Consider the following 10,622-nt stretch of genomic DNA (forward strand, 5'->3'; position numbering starts at 1 on the left):
TGTTTGAGTTTTTTAATGTTTAACAATTACAAAATTTTAAATAAGAAAAATATTAACGATCATAATATTTTCCATTCATACTTTTTTTTAATCATATTATTTTTGGATCATAAAATTTTAAATCATAATATTTTGAATCATAACGATATTATGCATCATACATTTTTGTATCATATTAATTTGGATCATAATATATTGAATTAAATGAAGTTTTTGTATAATACAACATTTGGATCATTATATTTTTGAATCATTTAATTTTGAATCATAAAAAATATAATAATTAAGGATCACTAAATATTTGAATCAAAATAATTTAGATCAGAAAAAGTTAAGGATCATAAACATATTGAATAATAGTATTTTTGAGTTATAAATATTTTGAATCATCTCTATTTGCATCATATTATGTTCAATATTTTTTTAAAAACTTTTAATCTTTTAAAATCAAGTTTGGTATCTTAATCACCATATTTTTAAAATTATTTTTTACAAAGTCATTAGAATAGTGAGTAGAAGTATTCTTTAAATTTTCATAATTTTTGGAGATTTTTTTTCTGGGTTTTTTATAATTATAAAAATTAATAAAATATTTTTTTTTCAAATTTTCATTACTGTGCTCAATTTATAGAGAATTAAATTTTAAAAACTTTGATTTTTTTGGATTTTTTTTAAGAAAAAAAAAGTTATTAGCTAAAAAACGAAATTGAAAAAAATAAAAAAACCCACTTAATATAAGGATGACACGTGTCTTTGGGGGGGGGGGGGTGGGGGGATTAGGCACGTCACATGATTCGTTCGTCCGAACTTCGATGAATTGCTGGAGGTAACGCTCAAAAAAAAATTGAATTACGTTAATGTCCTTTAGTATTTATCTAATCACCCTCCACCTTTCCCGTATTTACATAAATAACCCTTATGATATAAAGGTTAATCGTTTTTTCACATTAGATCTAAACCATCCAATTAAATTAATAAACGTTCGAGATTTGTTCTCGTGGTTCCTACCATTTTTTGAGTTCCTATATATATATATATATATATATATATATATATATATATATATATATATATATATATATATATATATATATATGAGAAGGATCATTTGAGACCTCATATATTCCCGAGAACCCAAAACTAAAAATGGACCACTAGATCAAATTTTTTAAAGGCTGAGATTTTATATGGCAATCCCGTAATTAATAAAAAACTAAATAGTGTATGTGGGTTTCTAACAAAAATCATAAGGGTAAAGTAGGAATGAGATTATCTCACCCCTAAAACTAATAACCCTTCTTTTTCTCATCTCTCTTACATACGTCGTCCTCACCATCTCCTTCCTCTCTCCGGCCACGACGTCTGATCCGTCTTTCCCTCTGTTGGCGACGATAGCATCCTCGCCAGATCTGGATGATTGTGCAACATTCAGATTTGGTGCACGATTGTACAATAATCGAGAGATCTACCGATCTCTCGATCTCAATGATCGATCCCACAATATGCCCTAATCCACAACTCACATAGTGCAGATTGACGATCGCCCACAACGGATTTTGCAACCGATATTTCATTCTCTACTTATCATTTGGAGTGAAAAGATTTGTGATCCTATTTTGAAATCGGAGAAATGGAACACATGCAATTGTTCATGTATGAGTTGAGTGTCGAAAGAGGTATGTTGCTAATACATTAGTTTTGATGATTGCTTTATCAGATTATGTTTTTGTCTATCTATGAATATTTGATTTAGTGATCTTTGAATTTCTTGTTTTCCGTGGCGAAAATCTACCTCAATGGTTAATAATTTGTTTAAAATCGAATTTCCCCGATCTAGTACTGTGAATAATTAGGTTGACTCGAAATTGAAAACCATTATTCTCTGATCCTAATTCTTCCTTATGAGGAATTGATTAATGGCCCTTCTGGAGCATTTGATTTCATAAATTGGTAAAGTACGGAGTTGATCAGATTTGAGTTCATAAATCTACCTCTATGGTTCAGATTTGTGGGGCACATGATGATCAACAGGAGCTTTCTTACAGTTTCAAGAAGCTGGAAAAACACGTGTATACCCCTGATGTCATGACTACATCTAACTGCATGCTTGGTCAGTGATAAAAATATATAATTTTTTTTCTCTCCTTTTGCATTCCAAACTCATTTGACATAAATTGTTTCAGGAAAAATTGGATATGGAACTTGTAGTGAAGCTTTGACATACAAATTACCTTCTGTGTTTGTACGTAGAGATTATTTCTATGAAGAACAATTTTTGAGAAATATGCTTGAGGTATCACAATTATCTTCCACTTCAAGTTTTAAAAGTTATTACAAGAAATTTTAACATATATTGCTTTAAAATTCTGGAGTTAGTGGAGCATGTTACTTATATAACTGTTTTTTTGCTTAATGAGCTTTATGGATTAAGCATTTAATCTAGACAACTATATATGGTTGTTTCTTTTTTACGTAATTTAGATAGAATGACTTAATAGGTTAAGCCAAAAACTTGGCTTAATGTATTGTGAAGTCTTTTTGTTGGAAATCAAGGATAAAATGATTACTTACGCTCATTCGGACGGTTTATTTGTAAAATGACTGAAAATTTGTAAGAGGTTAAGACTTAATAGGGAAAATCTAATTTCCTTGACTTGCTTCATCTAATAAGTCGTTCTTTATGTATCAATGGAAAAAGAAAATCCATTATACTTAAAATATCTGAAGGAATATTTATGTATTATGTAAATGTTTGGTAACCCTTGCAGGACGTAATGCAAAAGAGGCAAATTTGTACATAGAAACATCAGAAGGAATATTATCTTATGGCATCACAAGGCATCGTCATGGTAGGTAAGACTATATAGACTTTCTAGGGCTATTTTCAATGATAAGGATCAAGAGGGCATTCATGTCTTTTTGCACGGAGAAAATAGCAAAATTGAATCTGATTTGTGATTTGTACCTTTTCCAGATTGATCAGGTAATTCTACAAACTGAATTATATGCGATTCACATGTAAATCAGAAGTGAATCACATATGAATTATATGCGAATTCAAATGTAAATCACATATGAATTACATGTGATTCACATGTAAATCACATGTATTTCACATAAGAATCACATTTAAAACACATGTGACACACATATGAATTACATGTGATTCATATGTAAATCACAAGTGAATCACATATGAATTACATGTGGTTCACATGTAAATCACAAGTGAACCACATATGAATTATATCTATATGCAGGCAAGCATTTTGTGTGAGTGTTCTTCGCTAATTATTCTTTAAAATTGTCTTGTGAATTTCACATTTGAATCTTAAAAGATACAACCACATGTTCTTATATGGTATATATACATATGTATTTTTATGAGTGTTCCTGCATTAATCATTTTTTTTTAATTTTCTTTTAGATTCGGAAGAATTTATGGAAAATATAAAGAGGTGAAAAGTGATAAATTTAAGAAAATATGGAAATCTGACACGAAGACATGAAAATGCTTTGAAAGTTTGTAACATTTTTTGTTTTTTATATTTTATTTTGTATCGAATAAAATATTTGTACTATTGTGTTAATACATTAGTAAATAAAAATGAGTTTTTTTATAATTTACTTACGAATATTGTAATATAATAAATATGCATATATACACTTGAAAAAATATGCATATATGCACTTAAAACGTTGATTTTTTTGGTTAAAAGAATTATAGTTTTTTTAATATTCAACTTTTATTTTTTATATTTTTTTTAATTTATTGATTTTAAAAATTTACTGTTTCGAAAAACATTGCAGTTATTTATAAATATATTTTTATTTTCATTTTTTTAAATTCATGTGTTCTAAAAAAATTAAAAAAATCTGCATTTTTTAAAAAAATCAAAAATTATTGTTTTTATAAAAAAAAGTCCGAAATTTTGATTTATTATGATAATTTTTAGACTTATTATTATTATTATTTCTAATAACACCAAAATTTAAATATTAAATAAGATTGGTAAGATGACGATCACGTCATTAACAAATGAATTTTGATCTAATATTCCACCTTTAGTTTTCGTGAAATTATGAGTTCTCAACGGATCTCACCCATATAATAACCAATCACCAAAAAATGATCCTATTGATGAAACCCATGCATAGTTATGCAACACCAAGATAAAAGGTATTCCCCACCTTAAAAAACCTCCTCAAAACATTAAGATCCATAGTAATAGAGAGATAAACCGTAAAACAAAACATATACCCCAAACGCACAGAAGACTGCTGGAATGAATGTATCACGAAGAAATACCAACATGATGAAAAAGATATGACGAACTATTGTAGAAACCTAAAGATTGAACTACCCTGTTTATAAGAACTGTTTATAAGAATAATTACACACACAAGGTTATAATCCCGTGATACACGGGTGGACAACTTAAAATACATATAAATAATATGTTTTTATGTTTGATGATTCTTAATAGTTATAGATTTACTCATTTGATCTCAAATTAAGCATCTTGTTTTTATGTAAAAAATATCTTATGATGAAATTTTTTTTGGTTATTTGCAAAATTGAAAGATGTTAATGGAAATGTAGAACACATATTCTTCTGTGTTTAGTGGTCTTTAAAGTTAAATATTGGTCCTTTTACAAAGTACAATGTTATCGGTATCGTACCAAGTATGAACGTTAGTTTCTTAAAGTAGAATGCTAGCTATAATTGATATTATATTTCCTATTTTTCCCAGAAAACCTTTTTAGGATATAATAAGATACAATTTTGTAAAATGATTATGAGAGTACAATGCTATAAAATGTATTTAATGATACTTTCAAAAGGGTTATATAGTACGATGCTATAAAATCTTTGCTTCTGAAAATAAAGGATTAGCCAAGTACTTTGGAAAGATGTTGAATATTTTGTAAAAGTATACTTGTATTAGCCGAGTACTTTTCATACATATTAAACATAGTAAAGAGAAAAATCGACAATCAATAGAAAACATGTAAAATAGATTAATTAACCAAAGTTAAAGCAAATGTAATGAAAATGTACTTTAACAAAAATTCTACCGACATTAAAAATCCAATTAAAAGTAAACAATGTTTTTCATTCTTAAACCTACATATTTTTCCATGTCGCCAACGATGGATACTTCCAGATTTTTTTTTGAAGATGATTCGGTGGTATCATCAAGATCGTAAACATAATTAAGAGTATGTTTCAACTTTCAACTCCATATTTGTCGATATGCTTTTTTTTCTCAAGTGGTGATGGACTTTCAACAGTGCTCGTTTCTACAATTGTTACAATGCACAACAATTTATGCATAGTCTTTTTTTATGCTATCCAAGAGGTAGAAACTTCTCTGAACGAGAAATGGGTTAAACTTCCAAAAATATACTGGAACCTGTAAAGTTGTGCTTATAATGGAATGGATTGATGGTATTAAGCTTATTGATGAACCTGCATTAAAGATATTCAATTTAAAATGAAAGGAACTAATAGATAAGTTATCAAAGCACATATCTAGTTTTTTTTTCTTTCTTCTGAATTGCTTTTAAATGACTTAAGCTTATTATGGTTTTTATGGATTGTATTGTTACTTGATGCAATTACTTGAGGTTGGTTTTTATGCATTACAAAGGTTTTGTTTATAGTTGTTTATTTTATTTTTTCTTAATAAAACATCGTGCTTTGAAAGTACATGCCATAATTGATGTGTAGAAATGGGACATTATTACTTTATTTACTATAGTAATTTAACTTATTTTATTTTTGATGTACATGTTTTTTTGAACTGAAGAAATATTAATTTAAATAAGGTACCTACCTCTTGATCCATTATGTCCATCTTAATTGAAAAGACCTCCTCCCAGTTTTTGACGTCCGATTGTCTCAATGACGGACGACTTGTTGGTATACTCATCTTTAAAGAGATCCATGTCTTTAATCAGAGTGATACTTTTCAAATCCATTAACATGTAGTTAGAATCAACAATTTATGAGAAAGGGCAATGCGGTAGATGATAGATGTGTATTTCATTCCAAATCATCCCTCATGGTTATGTATTTCATTACATGGATGGTTAGATTCAAAATAAAACAAAACTTTCAATACATGTAAATTCATAAGAGTCACCTATGTCAGATAAATATATGTAACACCCCAAGATTTGTCATTTATAGTCCGTGGGGATGGAAGGGTAAAGCCATGAAAAGCCTAAGGGCTAAGTTGCAACTTTGGGACTAGGAGGAGTACGTTGCGCGTACATAAAGGTATGCTGAGCGTACTAGGCGCGCCCTAGTACGTTGGGCGTACTCTTGTGTACGCTGGGCGTACTCATGACAGAAGGAAACCCTAATATTTAGGGTTTGGGGGCTATATAAGAAACATTATGAGCACAAAACCCTCCCTTACCCCAGCCTCTACTGCTTAGAGTCGTTTTCCCCAAACCCTAGCCATTTCCTTGAGTGTTTGAGCTTATTGGGTGTTTCTTGAGTGTTTTAAGAAGAAGGTGTTGCATCAAGGAGTTGGAGAAGAAGATCAAGCTTGTAGATCTGAAGTTGGTCTGTGCCCTAGATGCTCCAGAAGGTAAAAAAGCTTCAAACTTTATGCATATATGTATAGATCTTGCCATTTTTGCTTTAAAGAACCATTTATTGTCCCAAAAAGTCCCAAGATGGTGCATGATGTGATTTGGACGAAATGAACTGTCCTTCTAGACTCTTGAAGGGGTTTTGAGTGATAAAAATGAGGTCCCAATGGCTTAATATGTCCCATGCATGGAGTAGGAAGTGTTGGATTAATGTCTAAGTCCATAACTATAATTGGTAAGACTTAACCCGACCCGTCACGGTCCATTTGGGTTGCATGGCATCATGCATTTGGATAGACTATAATGAGAGAAATAACACTTAAGGTTGGTTAATATATTATAAGTTCTAATATATTAATAAGGTTATTTAATTAGTATTGATCAAGAATTAATTTGGAATTAATTAAGTGATCAAAAGGAGACTAATTAAATATATGAGTTGATTGTGTAAATCATTCATTCTTATATATGTGGGCTTGTGATCCAAGATTCCTTATGTTGGACTAAGTCCATGGGGTGACCCATGGATACTCCATGGAGGTTAAAATCCATGGAGCATAAGGAATGGGTAAAGTTATGAGTTACATGGTGTAACCCTAATAGCCACCATATAAAAGAATCCCATGGCTCAAGAAATCATGCACTAATGTGTGAGTGTGAGGGCTAGACGATTTCAAGGAGTGTTTAAATTTCTCTCAAGTTATTCCAAGTGTATTTGGTGTTGTGTGAACCATTTGAGGTGTCACACTTGGGGCACTAGGCACTCAAGCTTCATGAAGACATTCTACATTAAAGAGGTATGTATTCTATCTTGTTATATTTATTATTTTGTATGCTAGATTAGGATAATACCTTGGATGTTCATAATTGTATGTATAATAGAGAAAACATAGATCCAAGGTATTTAGGGTTGCATGTACACTTAGGAGTGTTAGAATGCTCATAACCCAACAGTGGTATCAGAGCCTAGGCTTGTTTTCTTGTTATACTTGCAAAAGTAGCTGAAAAATCGAGTTAGATGCATATATTCGATTGTTTTGGCTGGAATTGGACTAGGAACATTACCCTAAGATGTTTTTGGACTTATAAACTTGTTTTTGATGTGGTAATGTTCATGCTAATCCAATTTCTAAGATAATTGTCATAATTTCAAGATTTGTATTAGTTTGTATGTTCATGCTAATTTCTTGAAGATTGATGATTTGAATTATCTTGTTCTTATGAGGTTCTTAGATTAATAGAAAAGTTGTGTGAAATAGTTGTTTTCTATCCATTTTAATCTAAGAGTTGATTCCAAAGTGTGTTTTTGTAACTTGTCCTCAAGTTATATGAAAAGTCACATTTAAGAATCATAAAACTCATAAAAGTTGGCAAAGGTTACAAAATGAAGAGTCTCTTCATTAAATTAAAAAAAAAGTGTAACCTTAATTAGTTCCATAAGTTACAATAAAAAAAAGGTTATTTTTTTTTATTAATTAGTTTAAAGTCTTCCATAACTTGTCCTCAAGTTATGGAACTTGAAGAGTTTTTTTTTTTTTTAATTAAAACTACTTTAAACTCATAAGTTATGGAATTAATTAGTTTTGAATAGTTTCAAAACTTGCCCTCAAGTTTTGGAATTTGAAAAGTTTTCACTTATGAATACTTTAATTCCAAGTTAGCCCTTAGAATTTGAAAAGTTAAAATTCAACCCTTATACTTTATAATATTATAAGTTAATAATATTTATATATATGTATAAGAGTAAAGTCAGTCTTACCGTTAGTAGGCCTCATTCACGAAGCCGGTCTATAAGGGGGGTATAAGGTTACTGCCTATAAAATGGCAGTTTAATGGGTGTCCACTCTCACCCACCGCTTCCTTGACTGGTGGAGGGTCGTTAGCCGAACGGGTAGGACGAGGACTATAATTCTCCTTTCATTAAAAGTATTAATGATAAATACTAAGTAACTAAACTCTTATTAATACCCAATCTTAGTTACTTAGGAAAATGTGAATTTGGTGCTAACCCATGAAATTACACTTTGCACTTTGCTTAAGTCGTTAGTGGAGCGTGTGTGGTTAACCGGCACACTAACCTGGACTTAACAAGGTAGGCAAAGGGTAACTTAATATTTATCATAGTATCGGTGGAGCGTGTGTGGTTAACCGGCACACTGATTAAGGGGTAAATATTAAGGGTACCAAGTATATTTGCATGGTTATTCACACCTTGTTTTGTGATCCTCGGCATCCCAGTCACAAAACCTGAAGGGCACACTCGAGATTGAAACATGCCTTTGAACAGTTCAATGAATCTCAAAGATCTAGGACTTTCAAATCCAATTAAAACCTAATAAATTATTTCGTTTTTCATGGTGGAAATTGGTGAATCGTCATTCACCTACCTTCAAATATTTTATAGCTTGGATTACGGCATCCCTCTTCTAAGTTATAAAATAGTTTGTTGGGTCCTAGCCTTAATATTTCATATTGGGTGTCATATTAAGGACTTTAAATCAACTATCTTGAATATCTCCCAAAAAGATGTCTGGTCTAGACATTTATGATCTTCCCAAATCTCTTGAAACAAGCTTTCCTAAATGAAGATGATGTCCCATGGATATCATAATTCTTTCACCTCCTCTAATTATTCTCCCTAACCCACAAGTTCCTAAAAAGTTTAAGGTCACTTAAGCCCTATTGGCAAGGCAAGGTCTAGGTGTGATCACATCTTGGAGATGTAGTCACATATTGACAAGCCGGGAGAGTTGGGTGTCAAAGTCTTGAGAAAGTTGGTGGCTCAACTACTTTCTAAGTCACATAGTGAGTTCTTTTGGGAATCCTATGAAACAGACTAAGACAAGACCCTTAATGATCTTATCTATTTGCTAAGATCAACTTCCTAAAACGCTATGGACATTGACAATGATGCCATTGGATATCCAGTAAAGCTCTCTCTTCCCAATGGAAAGGGATCGGCCATAGTCAACTCTGTTGACCCAATGGTAAAGAGAGAGGCGAAGTCTGAGATAGTCCCATTATCAAGGATCCATAGGTAACTATTGCCAAAGGAAGGGGCATTGGTTACGAAGCTGCCAAATTTACCTAAGGATGTTAAAGTCAATAAGTTTGGCTCTACTTCAGGTAAAGTCCATTGTCTAACTCTATTAAGTACATGCTGATTCTGATCGCGAAGATGGATTTCAATCGCATGGTTCGGTGATCAGAATTTTGGGCTATTACTTAAGAGTTATGATATTTATATTGCTTAGGAATAGATAACAACAAGGTTTTCATATGGATTGTAAGGATAAGTTTTTCCGCAAAGTTTTAAAATAAAAGAAAAAAGGTTTTGATTTTATTTATTTTAAGTATCCTTACAATGGAATTTGTGAAAAGTTGTTGCTTATAAGATTCCATTGATAGCAATATTGAAAAAATGGATTTGATTCTTTCGGTTGTGGTAGTGTCTAATATTACCAAATAAGGAAAGATTCTCATCACCCAAGGTTCAATTGGACCGAAACTTGGAATCATGCAAGTTGTATAGTATGATGAATGAGAACTTTCAGCTTGGAAAATTAAGACTAATTCCTTATGTGAATAAGGAAAGGACTAAGGGATCGAGTACACATTCTTGTGCACTGGTCAAGTCCACCACAAAAGATCAAGAAGAGTATTCGTCATGATTTACTTAAGTTCAGTAAATATGGTTATACTTATAAGTTTAAGTATAAGTCTGTAGCATTGGAGAAGTTTCAATGTGAGACAGAACGAATAAGAAGAATCAAAGTATGGCAGAAAGATAAAAGTTTCTCAAATCTGAAAAGATGGGAGAGTACTTTAGTATCATGTTTATGATCATCTTAATGATTAAGATACCATATCACAATTGGTCCTCTAAAGTCAAGAAGAGGAGTCATGAATTGTTGAAATGGTTAAATCAAAAAGATGAGTCATACTTCGTTCCAAAACAATTCTTAGAGTCATACTCCAAGATTGTAACTTGAGTGACATATCTTAAAGAGGGTTT

The sequence above is a fragment of the Lactuca virosa genome, chromosome 6 (genome assembly GCF_052849685.1).
Source record: "Lactuca virosa cultivar CGN04683 chromosome 6, Lactuca_virosa_CGN04683_v6, whole genome shotgun sequence".
Classification (NCBI taxonomy): Eukaryota; Viridiplantae; Streptophyta; class Magnoliopsida; order Asterales; family Asteraceae; genus Lactuca; species Lactuca virosa.